The following is a 16,243-nucleotide window of genomic DNA, read 5'->3' on the forward strand; positions in this document are numbered from 1 at the left end:
GGCACTTATGACAGCAATAACATTTAATATTGATATATATATATTTTTTTAAACTTATACTCCACTACATTCATAAAGGAAATATGTACTTTTTACTCCCATTGGTCATTCCAGAATTGGAGGACATTTTCTGTCCCACCCATGAAATTTCAAATAATCCATGCCCAAAATACTAAAACATGCACTTGTTGTGTATATTATACTTGTCCTGTGACAAAATGTAAATATAGTTGTAGACAAAAAATGGTTCCCCTAAAATGGCATTTTTCTATTGTCCCACCTTCTTGATGACCAACTTGCACATCAAATATAACAGTTCAAATCCAAAAAATGTTGGTATGATTTTGTTGATTTATGTCTCTTGTAGTTGTTCAAAGAATTTGTTTAATGATATCAATTATGCACTGAAGTTGTGTCCCTAAACCTATTTAGCCTGGCAGAGCAAGAGAAAAAACAATGAGACACATGACACATGAAATGACATCCTCAAACCATTTGCTAACACCATGGGTAGACCAAAGGTAAGTCCTCTCTTCTATTTTTCATATTTTTCCAATATTTTCAGTCTTGATTGAGTGTATCACTCTAACCAACACAACCCTGTTACTCATTTTATCAGAATAAGACATATTAATTTCTAAGTTTTCTATTTTTATTTGTATAACTAAGTTTGTCCTTGACCCTTACAGTAAATGCTACATTCCACAGCAATGACGGGCTACTCAGACCAATCCCTCCCCTAACCTGGGTGATGCTGGGCCAATTGTGCACCGCCCTATCACATCTGGTTCTGATACAGCCCAGGATCGAACCAGGGTCTGTAGTGTCACCTCTAGCACTGAGATGCAATGCCTTAGACCGCTGCGCCACTCGGGAGCCCAATATATCCCCTTCTCCCTGTGGCCTTTAGCCTTCCATCAGTGAACTCCCTAGGCCTTCACCACAATGAAATTACCTCACCGGGCCATAGCGGTAATGCAGTTAATGAAGGCTGGGGGTAGCAGAGGTCTAATCAAATATTTAAGGTGGGTATGATAACATACTATATAACAGCCAGATGTATAGCTGCAAAGTTAATCAATTGAAAACTAAACCCCTCTCTCGACTTTTCCTTTCCTGAACCAAAGGGTCACCCAACTGAATGCATTAGTTCAGACAGCCTCTTGTCTTCCACCTAGGTTCTAACCTCAGAGGTGTAGGGCTGCTGAATGTAAAATAATTGACTGTCAAGGAACAATTGATTGAAACCCAAGAAACCAAGTTGCATTCGGTTGCATTAGCCTTTAAGCTCACTCTGAAGTGAAGTATCAGAGAGAACTTTCAGAATGTATCTGTAACACTGTCACTAACTGTTCTTGCTTAACCTTTCTGGAGTCTCCATCACTCCCACATAACACACCTATTGAGGATCTGTAGCACTGCTTAGTTTACAAGATTTAAATTCTAACCATATATCTCATCAAAGACTCTAGATACGAGTCAGGTGTGTCAACCTTAAATTGTCCCTTCACACAGCCAGTGTGGTGTAGAAGGCGCAACAGCACCTCTTCAACCTCAGGAGGCTAAAGAAATCCTGCCGGGCTGTATCTCCGCCTGTACTTTAATTTCAAATGTGAATGCCATAAACTTGAATAGCCCCTCGGTTTTAAAATCATGTAGAGGGCTTGAGCTGATGCATGATAGCAACCAAAGCCCATGTAAGTCAGTTTATAACATTCCATCATTGGATACTCAGTTCCCCATATTGACATTGGCTGTGACATCAGCCAATGTCCCCACTCTCCTCATTGAGACCATGTCTGTGACCTAGGTTGGGCAAAACTAAACATGGCGGTGTTTGCCTTAGCAATCTCACTAGAATAATGACCTCCTCCATTCCTGCCATTATTGAAAGAGATCGTGATACCTCACATCTCAAAATAGAGCTACTTAATGTTAGATCCCTCACTTCCAAGGCAGTTATAGTCAATGAACTAATCACTGATCATATTCTTGATGTGATTGTCCTGACTGAATCATGGCTTAAGCCTGATGAATTTACTGTTTTAAATGAGGCCTTGCCTCCTGAATACACTAGTGACCATATCCCCCGTGCATCCTGCAAAGGCGGAGGTGTTGCTAACATTAACGATAGCAAAATTCAATTTCCCCCAAAAAAATGACGTTTTCGTATTTTGAGCTTCTAGTCATGAAATCTATGCAGCCTACTCAATCACTTTTTATAGCTACTGTTTACAGGCCTCCTGGGCCATATACAGCGTTCCTCACTGTGTTGCCTGAATTCCTATCGGACCTTGTAGTCATAGCAGATAATATTCTAATTTTGGTGATTTTAATATTCACATGGATAAGTCCACAGACCCACTCCAAAAGTCTTTCGGGGCCATCATCGACTCAGTGGGTTTTGTCCAACTTGTCTCTGGTTCTACTCACTGCGACAGTCATACTCTGGACCTAGTTTTGTCCCATGGAATAAATGTTGTGGATCTTAATGTTTTTCCTCATAATCCTGGACTATCGGACCACCATTTTAATACGTTTGCTATCGCAACAAATAATCTGCTCAGACCCCAAACAAGGTTCATCAAAAGTTGTGCTAGAAATTCTCAGACAACCCAAAGATTCCTTGATGCCCTTCCAGACTCCCTCTGCCTACCCTATGATGTCAGAAGACAAACATCTATTTAACCTTGCGCAATACCCTAGATGCAGTTGCACCCCTAAAAACTAAAAACATTTGTCACAAGAAATTAGCTCCCTGGTATACAGAAAATACCCGAGCTCTGAAGCAAGCTTCCAGAAAATTGGAACGGAAATGGCACCACACCAAACTGGAAGTCTTCCGACTAGCTTGGAAAGACAGTATCGAAGAACCCTGACTGCTGCTCGATCATCCTATTTTTCCAATTTAATTGAGGAATATAAGATAAATAAGAAATTTATTTTTGATACTGTCGCAAAGCTAACTAAAAAGCAGCATTCCCCAAGAGAGGATGGCTTTCACTTCAGCAGTAATAAATTCATGAACTTCTTTGAGGAAAAGATCATGATCATTAGAAAGCAAATTACGGACTCCTCTTAAATCTACGTATTCCTGAGTCTGCACAACTCTGCCAGGACCTAGGATCAAGAGAGACACTCAAGTGTTTTAGTACTATATCTCTTGACACAATGATGAAAATAATCATGGCCTCTAAACCTTCAAGCTGCATACTGGACCCTATTCCAACTAAACTACTGAAAGAGCTGCTTCCTGTGCTTGAACCTCCTATGTTGAACATAATAAATGGCTCTCTATCCACCGGATGTGTACCAAACTCACTAAAAGTGGCAGTAATAAAGCCTCTCTCCACTGGGATTCTCTGCCTATTCCAGGGGCTGAGTCACTGGCTTACTGGTGCTCTTCCATGCTGTCCCTAGGAGGGGTGTGTCACTTGAGTGTGTTGAGTCACTGACGTGATCTTCCTGTCTGGGTTGGATGAAGCAGGAAAGCAAAGAGCAAAAGGCTAAGCTAGGGCAGAGTCAATCAAAAATAAAGGTCAGAGAATACTATTTTTGGAAGCTAGGTAGAAGAAAGTAGCTCGAAAGCAGCTACAGACAGCTTGTGAAAATGTTTTGCATGAGTGAAATAATTGTAACTGTGTGAGCTGAGTGCCTTCAGGAGAATAAGATGCTTTTCTCTAATCCGCTGTCATTTTATCCCTCTGCCACAAGATTGGGCGGTTTTTGTCCCTTTTTTGTCATCTGAAAACTGTAATATGTCACTCTTTTAGGAAAAGGGAACTTACCGTTGTCTGGTTGGCCTAAACAGTGAGCTGAGTATTGTTCGCTGTGCACACCCCAGAGGAGAATCCGTCATGATTAGTCGCTACAGCCAGTCTGATTGCAGTCATCACTCATCTACCCAATGGAAACCTTGGGATGCATTAACCACCCCTAAACATATCATACACGTAGCAACAGACAGGGATGGTTTTGGTTTGTTTATTGGTTTTGTTTGAGGTGGAGGGGTAGGGTGGGGATGACGTTCATGTTGGTATTGTCTCAATTACCTTCATACAGTATAGCCATCTATCTGAGGCAAATGCGAGTTTAGGATGATGTAATAAGAAATGAAGCACTGCACCCTCTAGATACAATGGGATGCTAATAGAATGCCTGCATTCCAATTGGTTTTAATGTCCTCCTTACCTTGTCTTGAAGTAGACGGCCATACTTTATATAAGTTAGGTGGTATTATGAACATCTGTTCTGTTAGGAACTGCATTGTATATGAAATAACAGTACATTATGCACAGTACATTCAGCTTTCTTTGCCTACCTGTATATTGGTTTCTAAGAAGTGTTGCTATGTTTAATACCTTTCAAAGGTCAAAGAAATCCAGATTATTTTGGGGACATTTTCCATTACTTGCATTGTGCAAAGCCAACATCTGTGTTTGCAGATTGTGCTTAATTTGAGGAGGACTGTGGTGGCTTAGTAAACAAATGCTGAGGTTCAAACAGCTAGGTGTTGGCTGCATGGCTGCCAGTTTGAGGTGTCTCTGGAGAATTAGCCCTCTGTTGGTTGTCACAACAGATCCATGTCCAGCAATAGCTGGACATGCAATGCCACATATGCACTACTACCCTTTTCAACCCTACTGGCCAGTCAACAGCTTTTAGCTGTTGCAGCAGAGAAACAAGAATAGTTGATTTCTCTCTATACAGTGACTGAAACCTTTACAAACTGTCCATTTAAGTTTGTCAAGCTTGTGGATACTAAAATATGCACTATGCATTTCAATCCACCCCATAAATCATAGGCATTGATTGATGCTATACATTATGTTAATTCAAAAGGTATATTGAGCTGATGTTGACAGCTTGATGCAGGATAATGAAGATCCACAGAGAACAAGGTCTGAAGTGTTATAGGGTCATTACTAGAGACTTGTGATTACTCTGGTCATTACTCTAACCAATCTAACTCATCAGCATAAAACAGTCATATTTATTATAGTTGTTTTAGAATGGCTTCAATATATTGTCTTTATACATTTTAGATAACTGCTTTATATCCTTTCCCATAAAGAACCATGTTAAATCTACACATTGGGCTTCCAAGGGAGAATGAGGGTGTCAATTTATTAAAAAATAGTTTATGTTGCTTGAAATGAACCAAATCTCGCTCATCACCTCATTGTTACATTGTTTTCATTGGGTTAATTGGATTTTGCATTTTAACGTCTTGTTTTTTTTTTACATCTCAGTCACAGATAGGGGACTAATTGTATACTGATGAAAAATATAAATGCAACATGTAAAGTGTTGCTCCTACGTTTCATGAAATTTTCCTCACAACCGCAGACCACATGTAACCACACCAGCCCAGGACTTCCACATCTGACTTCTTCACCTGCGGGGTCGTCTGAGAAAATATAAAAGATCCCAGAAATTTTCCAAAAAGCTTATTTCTCTAAAACGTTGTGCACAAATTTGTTACATCCCTGTCAGTGAGCATTTCTTCTTTGCCAAGATAATTCATCCACCTGACAGGTGTGGCATATCAAGAAGCTGATTAAACAGCATGATTATTACACAGGTGCATCTTGTGCTGGGGACAATAAAAGGCCACTCTAGAATGTGCAGTTTTGTCACCAAACACAATTTCACATTTCTCAAGTTGAGGGAGCGTGCAATTGGCATACTGACTGCAAGAATGCCCACCAGAGCTGTAGCCAGACAATTGAATGCTAATTTCTCTACCATAAGCCACCTCCAATGTTGTTTTAGAGAATTTGGCAGTAAGTCCAACCATCCTCACAACCGCAGACCACATGTAACCACGCCAGCCCAGGACTTCCACATCTGGCTTCTTCACCTGCGGGATCGTCTGAGACCAGTCACCCAGACAGCTGATGAAACTGTTGGTTTGCACAAACTATCAGAAACCTTCTGCGCACTCGTTGTCCTCACCAGGGTCTTGACCTGACTGCAGTTCGGTATTGTAATTGACTTCAGTGGGCAAATATTCACCTTCGATGGTCACTGGCATGCTGGAAAGTGTGCTATTCACAGATTAAGCCCGTTTTCAACTGTGCCGGGCAGATGGCATCGTGTGGGCTTGCGGTTTGCTGATGTCAACGTTGTGAACAGAGTGCCCCATGATGGCCAGTGGGGTTATAGTATGGGCAGGCATACGTTACAGACAACGAATACAGTTGCATTTTATTTATGGCAATTTCAATGCAGAGAGATAGCGTGACGAGATCTTAATTACATCAAAATGTGGGGCAGAACTGATACAGTAGTGCACAGAGAAAGCTCTGAACATAAAAAAATATTAGCTTGAGACGGAAAATATTAGCTTGAGGCCCATTGTCGTGCCATTCATCTGCCGCTATCACCTCATGTTTCAGCATGATAATGTACGGACCCATGTCGCAACGATTTGTACACAATTCCTAGAAGCTGAAAATGTCCCAGAAAATGATGCTCTGGCTCGATGTGTACAACAGTGTGTTCCAGTTCCCGCCAATATCCAGCAACTTCGGACAGTCATTGAAGAGCAGCGGGACAACATTCCACAGGCCACAATCAACAGCCTGATCAACTCTATGCAAAGGAGACGTGTCGCGCTGCATGGGGCAAATGGTGGTCACACCAGATACTGACTGGTTTTCTCATCCACATGCCTACCTTTTTTTTTAAAGGTATCTGTGACCAACAGATGCATATCTGTATTCCCAGTCATGTGAAATCCATAGATCCATAGATTTGAATTTATATCAATTGACTGGTTTCCTTATATGAACTGTAACTGAGTAAAATCTTAGAACATAAACTGAACACTACAAAACAATAAACGTGCAATGAACGAAACCGAAACAGTATCGTGTGGCAACAAACACACACACGGAAAACAAACACCCACAACTCAAAAGTGAAACCCAGGCTACCTAAGTATGATTCTCAATCAGAGACAACTAACGACACCTGCCTCTGAACCATACTAGGCTGAACTCAAAACCCCAACATAGAAAAACACACATAGACTGCCCACCCCAACTCACGCCCTGATCATACTAAATAAAGACAAAACAAAGGAAATAAAGGTCAGAACGTGACATCCATTCCTTGTTAAAGCCTGTTTTTATGCATCATGCAGCAAGCAGCCTGATTAATTTTGGACGTCCATGCAATAAATTCAAATCCTATTTAAGAGTAATACAGAATCTCGTCTGTTTGGTCTTTATGAAATAAGAGAGAAGCAATCTCACTCTCTCCGCAAACAATTATTTATCTGCAGACTGTGGGTGGGGAACATTACCGACAAACAAGAGCGAGGAGTGCTTTTAAACACAAGGCTATAGTTTCTATTTCCTCTGGATGTTTCTTACATACATAACAGCTAATAACTCATTATTTTGATCATGTTACACTGTTATCTGCCTCCCAGCACAGGTTGTTACAGGAGACCATTTTATTTCCCCCTGTTTTGATCGGAAATGTAATATTGTATGTGACAGGTCAAATTTTTGACACCATACCATGCTCACCCACTCATACCATTAGGTTCCTCCCTCACACCTTCATTTGTTATGCTACTTTGTACAGAAACACATTCATGCATATTTTCATCCTAACTCTCAACCTAAAGGTATCTAATTTCTCTGCTTCTTACACAGGACCAGTACTGCATAGTACATTCATGGCATCTTAATTTCTCTCCATACCTTGAATATACTGTACATGAGGAATTCTTCTTGAGGCACATGTTAATCATCTAAAATTTGACACATTATAATAAGATTCAAATGTTCATTCTGAAACAATGTTTATATGACTTCAAGTACAGGCATTTATATATGACTGATTGCAATTATTGATAGTAATAATTGTGAGGGTTCGTGACCAGCCGAAGGAAGATGGCACGACAGCACCCTCCTTAGTGTAAAGCCAATTAGTACACACCAGGGCCCACTAATTGGCTTGGTGTCGCCCTCTATATAGGTGTGCCAGGAAAAGAGCTCGGGGGGATTGGGACCTGTGAGGACGTTGGACTGTCCTACCTCAGAAAACACTTCTTCATCTGATGCACCGTGACTCTATGTTAAACAAGGCAGTCTATAGATAGAGGGAAGCGTTCTCCCTGTAAATATTGATATGTAGATGATAGTCTAAAGACAAGGGAAGCCGTTTGTTGTTTTGTGTTCCCTTTTTGACCACGGCCTTTTGGTCAGCTACTAAGTGTATGTTTCTTTGTTTTTTTACGCTGTTTCAGCTTTGGACCCTACCTTGTACAGGACTTATTTTGTCGGGCGAAAGAAAACACGTTTAGGGACAATGCAAAAGAAAAGGAACCACAACCACTTTCTCCGGTCTGTTAATTTCATGCCTCCAGCCTGTGTTAGGGTGTTTCGGACTAGCTGATTGGTCAAATAATGTTGATGCGGGGGGATTCACACAGCAGAGAGAGAACAGATGGTATTCCCCCCCTTATCTCCTCATTACAGCAGAAGAACCCATTTGGAGAAGATCTCAAAGGACATTTCAATTACATTCCAGCGTCTCAATGCTATTTGTTTTGTTTGCTCTCCCACACTTCATTGTTTTTTGATTAGCCAACAGTTGTCAGTTGTTACAGTGGGGACTAGCAGGATTAGGGCTGTAGGTCGTTATTACTCAGTATATTACAGACGGGCCTGTCACAACAGCCCAGTCACACAGAGGGAGCCGAGTGGGGACATTATTTGTGTGGAGTTAACTGACAGTGTCCCCAAAGAAGAGTGCAGCCAGCAATAAGAAATGGACCTCTAATTTGTGTTCTGCTACAGTCTGCCCTTTACAACCAATGACTGTAGGATGGGAGCTCTGACAACAGAATAATTAAGAAAATAATGCCATTCTGAAACAAGCACCTGTAACATGTCTAGCTCCAGTAGAATCAACTGGCATTAAACAATTATATATTGGTTAATTTTCACTGCCTTTGGCCTGCAAGAAAATATTCATCTGTATCCATCTTTGTTTTATTTCAGACATCTTAGGTTATTTAGAAGATTGTTTGTCAGTTCCATTGAAAGGTGCTTGAAATCCAAGTAAATCTTGTAATACCTTAATTGTTTTACCAATAGTTCTAAATTCTTAGACATTGTCTCATATTTACATGTATAATTTATCCTGTTAATGAGTACTACACACAGGGCTTTATTTGAACAAACCTTGGCGTTGGCAGGAGCATTACAGGTTCTAGGTTGGGGGGGGTTTCTGAAATATTTTTGTTATTTTCACAGCCGGAATTATGGGCGCAGTAGCTGGCGGTGGCGCAAAAGGGCTGGGTTTCGATGAATAAACAGGTTGTGTGTTTTGAGGGATCAGGAAAAGAGGGTAGGCTATCAGCTGATCATTGATGTTTATGACTAATGTAAATCTGGTAGTTAGATAGCTTGATCATTGTTTTACTGATTGTGATTTATAATGCTCTTAACTTCATATAATAATATTCATAATATTCTAACTCATGATATATTGGTGGCTGTCGAACCTGGCGTTAAGGCCAGAAATTGCCTGGTTGACAGGTTTTACCTGACAAAATTGCAAACTAACGTGTGTTTGATACTTGCGCCTCCTAGCGTCAGGCCAAAATAGAGCCCACATTCTCCCACATCGCAATGGCAAAAGGTTTTGCTCCTTTAAATAGTGACAATTAGTTTTGCAACAGTGAGTTATCTCAGTCTAGCACCTGATTAGTTTCCTGATTTCCATATGGCTGAGTTTTTTCCTTCTACACAGTTTTGTTCTAACAGGCAGAGTAGGCTGCTAAGATTCAGTGATACGGGGACAGTGTAATGAAAGTTAGTTACTCAATGAGCCTAAAGTGATTACAGCAGTTTTACTGACACAGCAAAGCAGAGTATTATTGAAATAGTGGTAAGACATAATAGAAAAGGATACTTCCATACACCACACACTCACCCGAGAGGATGAAAGGGTCAACTGTGCTGGAGCAGGTTAGGGGTTAAGTGCCTTACTCAAGGGCACAACGGCAATATGTGGCTTTGGTTGCCTGCTCACTCCCGCCAGAGACAGGAGAGCTGTAAGATGTGAGCACTGTGTCATGTCCGGCTCTGTGGGCATTATTATGGAAGGCAGATCATGAAGAAGGACCAATAATGGAGAGATCATCACTAATGCCATGGACCAGACAAAACAGCAAATGGAGTGAACGCCTAGTTCCTTTCTGCTCTTTCCATAGACCACATTTGAAGAGTGGATGAGGAGGAGTGAGGCTGGCCTTCAGAATGGATGCACAACAAGGCCCTGTCTAAAACTAAAACTCAAGGTTTTCCTGTTTTGTTGACTAGGGGCTGTTAGTCATTGTTGTCATCCACTGGTGGTTCTGTATGATGGCAGAGCCATAGACCTTGACCTGCGCAGAGCGAGAGAGCTCTATTGTTTACGTAGCTTACCGTCAAGGACACTAACAGTGAGTCATAACTAGCTACAAAAGAACAGTGGTGGTGTGTGTGTTTCTGTTTGACAGACAAAGAGAGAGAGGGAATGGGAAAAAGAAGAACGATAGAATGCGAGAAGTGTACATTATTCATTTACCATGGAGATTTGTATTCTTACAAATACTGTTTCATCAATGTTTATGAGCACATATGAATATGCTGTGATATGAATAAACTCTCATCTGGGTATCTTGTTAAACATGTTTGTCTCTGGACACACTCTTCCTACAATCTAAGTACACATAAATATTGAAGCCTATATTTTGCTGGAGGTATAGTGTGGCTGAAAGTCTTTTTTGACTGGAAAGGCCAGTAGTGCATCTGAAGTCCTTCTTCAAGTATCCAAGTTTGAAGATACTGAGAGGACGACTCTGTATCCAACCCATCCCTCTCCTGGCGGCCTGAAGGCAATGATTCATTGCCTATGATTTTAAAGGATTAGGGTAACTTGATTATCCTCACACACACACACACACACACACACACACACACACACACACACACACACACACACACACACACACACACACACACACACACACACACACACACACAAACACAATACAGACTAGCCAGTCTTTTCTTCATCATCCAAGGACTTCACGACCAGTCATATTTGTTCAGAGATTAGAATGGTACATGGCTTTTACACAGTTCTCTCTGCCCCACTCCCCCACACTCTCTGGCTCACTAACTATCCTACTGACGTAACTCTCCTCATTGGTGTTAATCATCATCCCAGATGAGGCTTCTGTGGGGTAGCTGGGTGTCTGTGGTAATGTGTGTTGACACCGCTGGATTTTGGTAGGTGTCACAAAGGTGTAAAAGGAGAAAGATTGGAAACTGGACTAGAGCGTACTAAAAAGGAGCAGCCTTGCCCACTGACTCATACAGTACACGTACACAAACACACACAAGCACACAAACAAGCACACACACACACAGACACACATGCAACTAAACAGACAGTTAGGCACTGTTACATGCATAAGAGGACACAAAATATGTGCTTATTATAACACTGCAGAGATGCACAAACCAGAGTTAAAGGCATACTTCGGGTCAGATGAACTTGTGGATACCATTTTTATGTGTCTGCATGCAGTTTGAAGGAATTTTCTAACTAGCATTTGCGCAATGATCAAATACTATAGACTTCCAGTCATTGTGCCAACGCTCCAGTAGTTAGCATTAGCTCACAAAACTACCTCTAACTGCCTTATTATTGGACACAGAGACATACAAATGGTATCGACGTGTACATCTGACTCTGAGAAAGTAGAAAAGGGCCATGCTGTTTAGAGTGGCAGTGGATCGCCAACACATGCTTTACCCTGCTGTGAAAGAGAAACCTGCTGAAAAGTGTACAAATGGACTCTGCTCTGTCCACTGAAAAATCCCCAAGCGATTCGTTAACTATTTCCTCTCTCCAAGGATTGGAACATGTCCAGAGATCCTGTCCAAAGATCCTTTCCAAGAGTATGGTGTCTTTAAGTAGACACAGTGCTGTAAGGGCCCTATTCAATCAATATGGCTGACGTTCAGCATATGTAGGTCTGTAAATGTAAGCTTCCGACGCCTATTACCACCCTCATCCAGCCAGACTTGGGTCTCGATTAAAAACGTCAGCGCTATAGCACGATTGAAATATAAAGGCAATGTTGCCACATTCGCGGAGACTGCATTCATGGTAAACGCTGCATATGTAGGCACAATTGAAAATTAACTTTAAATGTAAATCGCACTATTAGAACAGAACTTACAGCCATACGGATTGAATTAAGCTTTAAATCTGGTTGGATAAGGTTGGTGAGAGACATCAGACATTGATACTGCTAAGCACTAGAGAAGGATGGAGGTGTGGTGTCAGTGTCTCCATGGTCTGACAGGAGAGTGAGCAGAGCAAGTCTGTAATGAGGAGAGTGCACAAGGTGCCAACACCTCACTGAACCCATCGACCCAGAGCTCTGCTGGAGAGGCAACTGGGAGAGGAAGAGTGCGAGATGGGGAGGATGGAAAGGGGGAGGGAGAAAGAAAGATGGCGAGGAGAAAGACAGAGATTGAGAGGGAGAAAGAGAGATGGGGAAGGAGAAAGAAAGATTAGGAGGTTGCGAGGGAGAGAAAGAGAGACCACACATTGGCACCGGACATATGGTGGCTCATCAAACTGGAGGTGGTGGGTTTGGAAGTAGGGGGGTAGTGGGGGTGATAGAGGAAATCAGTGCTTGAAATAGGTTATTAACCACTCCATGAGTTCTTAAGAAATATAATGAACCTTATAGAAAAGTTTGCTTGGCCATTAAACTTATGAGGTCAGACAGCAAAAAGCTTGGTAGAATTTGTTTTTTGATTGCAAGACAATTAGCCAACAACATTGTCATCATACATTATACCATAGACACAACCAAAATGCTTTGCAAAGATGTTATTAATCAGTACCACACTAAACTTGCTAGATCAGTATCATAGAACCCAACACTTCCCCAACACCACCAACCAACAGCATCACAGCACACTTACAAAACCTGATTCCCTGTATGATTAATTAATTGGCTACATCTTGTGAGAGTGTGACCTCTTGTGAGACAATGGTTCACATCGATTGTGAATAAAGAGGTACAGGTATGTTGCTATTAACTTTACTCTGTCACCAATCCAATTACTACAGGAACAAACACAGTTAAAGCTCCTCCAGTGTGTAATTAATTATCTTCATTGCGATGGGTCCTGCACTGTCAAACACACAGCATCACCCAAATGCATTATAGAGATACCAGCACAGTGTTCACATTTAATTAATTGTGTCCTCTTTGTGTTTCTGTAAAAGTAAACCCATTCAAACTCCTCTCCTTTTCCTAGCTCCGCAAAAGAGCCAATGTGAATAAGTATAATATACTTAATCAAATCCTTAGTGCAGAAAATTATTTAAAAAAATATTAAAATGTTCTGCACTAAAGATTTTAATAACTTCGGTCTAAAAATAAATTAAATAGCAAAGTCTAATGACAATGACCAAATAAACTATCTAGCCCTTCTTCAGAGTCTGTTCCTGGGAAGACAGGTGCCCACACGTGTGTGGCTGATTGAGCTGGCCCTAGGTGTGAATAAAGAGAAGGATTGGGCCCCCGGGGTGTGGGAAAGAGTACCACGTCTCTCTTCTCACTCCCATCACTGAGTGAAACCAAAGTAATGAGAGAAGGAGCTGGAGCAAGGCACTGCCTGGGCTGACTGGGCGCGAGAAACCAAGCAGACAGTGCTAGCAGCATGGAAGGACACCAAGAAGGTGCTGGAGTAGAAACATGAGGGAGAGAGCTAGATGGAGAGAAAGAGCTCTGTAGGAGGTGGTTGTAAGCCGTGGGGAGAGAAAGAGAACATCTATTTAATGACTTTTCATTGAGTGCAAAATGCCAGGAGGGTCTGATTCTGCTCATGTTTGGAGCCTCCGTCCCTGACTTTTTATTATGTCCTTTGATGACAGCGCCAGTGTTAGTTGTGGTTCTGAAAGCACCCATGCTGACATTTGAGCCCACTTACCCAAAGGCCACAGCACCTTTCAAGTGGAACAATGGGCTCTCTATTACTGTAGCCCAGACAATTAACTGCACAGCCATGGAGAAGGTACCCCACTAAGTCCCACTCGGACCAAGGTGCACAAAGAGGAAAGGTCAGTTTTCTGAGACTTTAGAGAGTATCGCCAGGCCTGCTAATGCCAATTTAGAAAGGTCAATCTCTTAGCTCAATGGCCACCCTCTGATCCCAAATGTAATTCTCTAGTACTGATACTCAGATCAAATTGTTCTCCCATGGAATAGCCTCTGTCTGCAGCTTGCTCTCTGTCTTCCAGTAGGCTAAGTTCTCAAACACTGCCTTTGTCCCTGATCGAGCATTAGCTGTCTTCAATACTTCAACCAGTTATTATGAACACTTCTGACTTGAGAATATGGGATCTGGTCCAGACAACATCAGTATGCCAATTACAACGTCTCCAAAGCTGCCCTATACGCAGGTTAGGATGGAGTGAGTGTACAGGCCTAATGAATGCCATTACGGAGGAGCTACTGTGCCGAGGACCTTGGTGACAGGAAGCTATGGAGGAGCAAAGTGGCTTATAGGATGGGTATTAACACCTAATGGACAGCCCATAGCAGGTTCCAAGAAGCCTCAATGTCAATATTAGAGCTTAATAGACGTCATTGGTGGCTATGTGAGACATTAATAGCAAGATTAGCATGAAGAAGAGCATTGTACATTGGAGAAAAATTACCAATTGCAGCCCAGGCTTCCTATTTTTCATTAAACACAAATAGAGTAGGAGGGCGGGCGGGCTATGGACCAGTACCCTTAATAAGCCCTTATGGGGAGAAAGGGTACCATTAGCCATGGCTGGGATGACGTCAAAGCATTAATACCCCTGGGGGAAGCAACCCAACCCTAGGGGCACAGCAGCCTTCACTTAGTCAAACTCCCTTTTCTCCTGCCAAGGTTTATTCGCAATAGAGAAAGGAAAGAGGAAGCAGCCATGTTTCACTGATGTCACAGTACTGTAGCTGTAATCCACCTTCAAACATATCTGCCTCCCTCTTTGTCTGGAAACAGCACCCCACTAACGTCATCTGATCTCTGATCTCTATTGTTGAGAGAGGATGTGGAGGAGGAAGTAGCAGCAGTAGCAGTATTGTCACCACGCCATAGTTACCACTGCAAGCCATCTCATTTAGGGATGGTTGTGACACCCCCATACTGTGATGGCACTTAATTTTGAGTCATCACTTCCACATTAAAGAGAGAGTTAGCCTTCCTCTTGGCATGCTGTGAATAGACACACCAGGAGACCAGGGCAGTGTGGGCACACAGGAACCTCCCAGATGGATGATGTATTTTTAATGGCGCTCACTAATGAGCGGTTGGTTATGATGTGACGGAGGATGGAGAGCAGACAGTAGGCCGCCTTTCATCGAGTATGACGCCCTGTTTGTATAATGGGAGAGGAGGAGACATTTCTACACGCATTGAGGCCAATTTGAAGTCATTGAAAGGGAAAGGGAAAGAAGCCCACCTGCTTATGATTAAACTACTTATTGGATAGTGTTAGGATCATGTTTCTTGCAGTATTCGTCTGGACATTTCTTTGGAACCTGATGCGGGAAGCAACAAAAAGCAAACTTGACAAAGCATGATCACATTGAATTTGTATTTATTTAGTTTTATTTAACCATTATTTAACTAGTCGAGTCATTTAAGAACACATTCTAATTTACAATTAAAAAATATATATTATTTCACCTTTATTTAACCAGGTAGGCCAGTTGAGAACAAGTTCTCATTTACAACTGCGACCTGGCCAAGATAAAGCAAAGCAGTGCGACACAAATAACAACACAGAGTTACACATGGAATAAACAAACGTACAGTCAATAACACAATAGAAAAAAATCTATATACAATGTGTGCAAATGAGGTAAGATTAGGGAGGTAAGGCAATAAATATGCTGTAGTGGCGAAGTAATTACAATTAGCAATTAAACACTGGAGTGATAGATGTGCAGAAAATGAATGTGCAAGTAGAGATACTGGGGTGCAAAGGAGCAAAAAAACAAATAACAATATGGGGTTGATATAGTTGGATGGGCTATTTACAGATGGGCTATGTACAGGTGCAATGATCTGTGAGCTGCTCTGAGAGCTGATGTTTAAAGTTAGTGAGGGAGATATGAGTCTCCAGCTTCAGTGAATTTTGCAATTAA

General features: G+C 41.7%; 1 pseudogene; it reads right to left on the reverse strand.

Annotated features, from left to right (window-relative positions):
- Window positions 1-5,323: 5,323 nt before the first annotated feature.
- The window catches only part of LOC139385559 (transcription elongation factor A protein 3-like), a 39,691-nt pseudogene continuing 28,771 nt past the window's right edge, over window positions 5,324-16,243 (reverse strand).

Source organism: Oncorhynchus clarkii, chromosome 3 (genome assembly GCF_045791955.1).
Source record: "Oncorhynchus clarkii lewisi isolate Uvic-CL-2024 chromosome 3, UVic_Ocla_1.0, whole genome shotgun sequence".
NCBI lineage: Eukaryota > Metazoa > Chordata > Actinopteri > Salmoniformes > Salmonidae > Oncorhynchus > Oncorhynchus clarkii.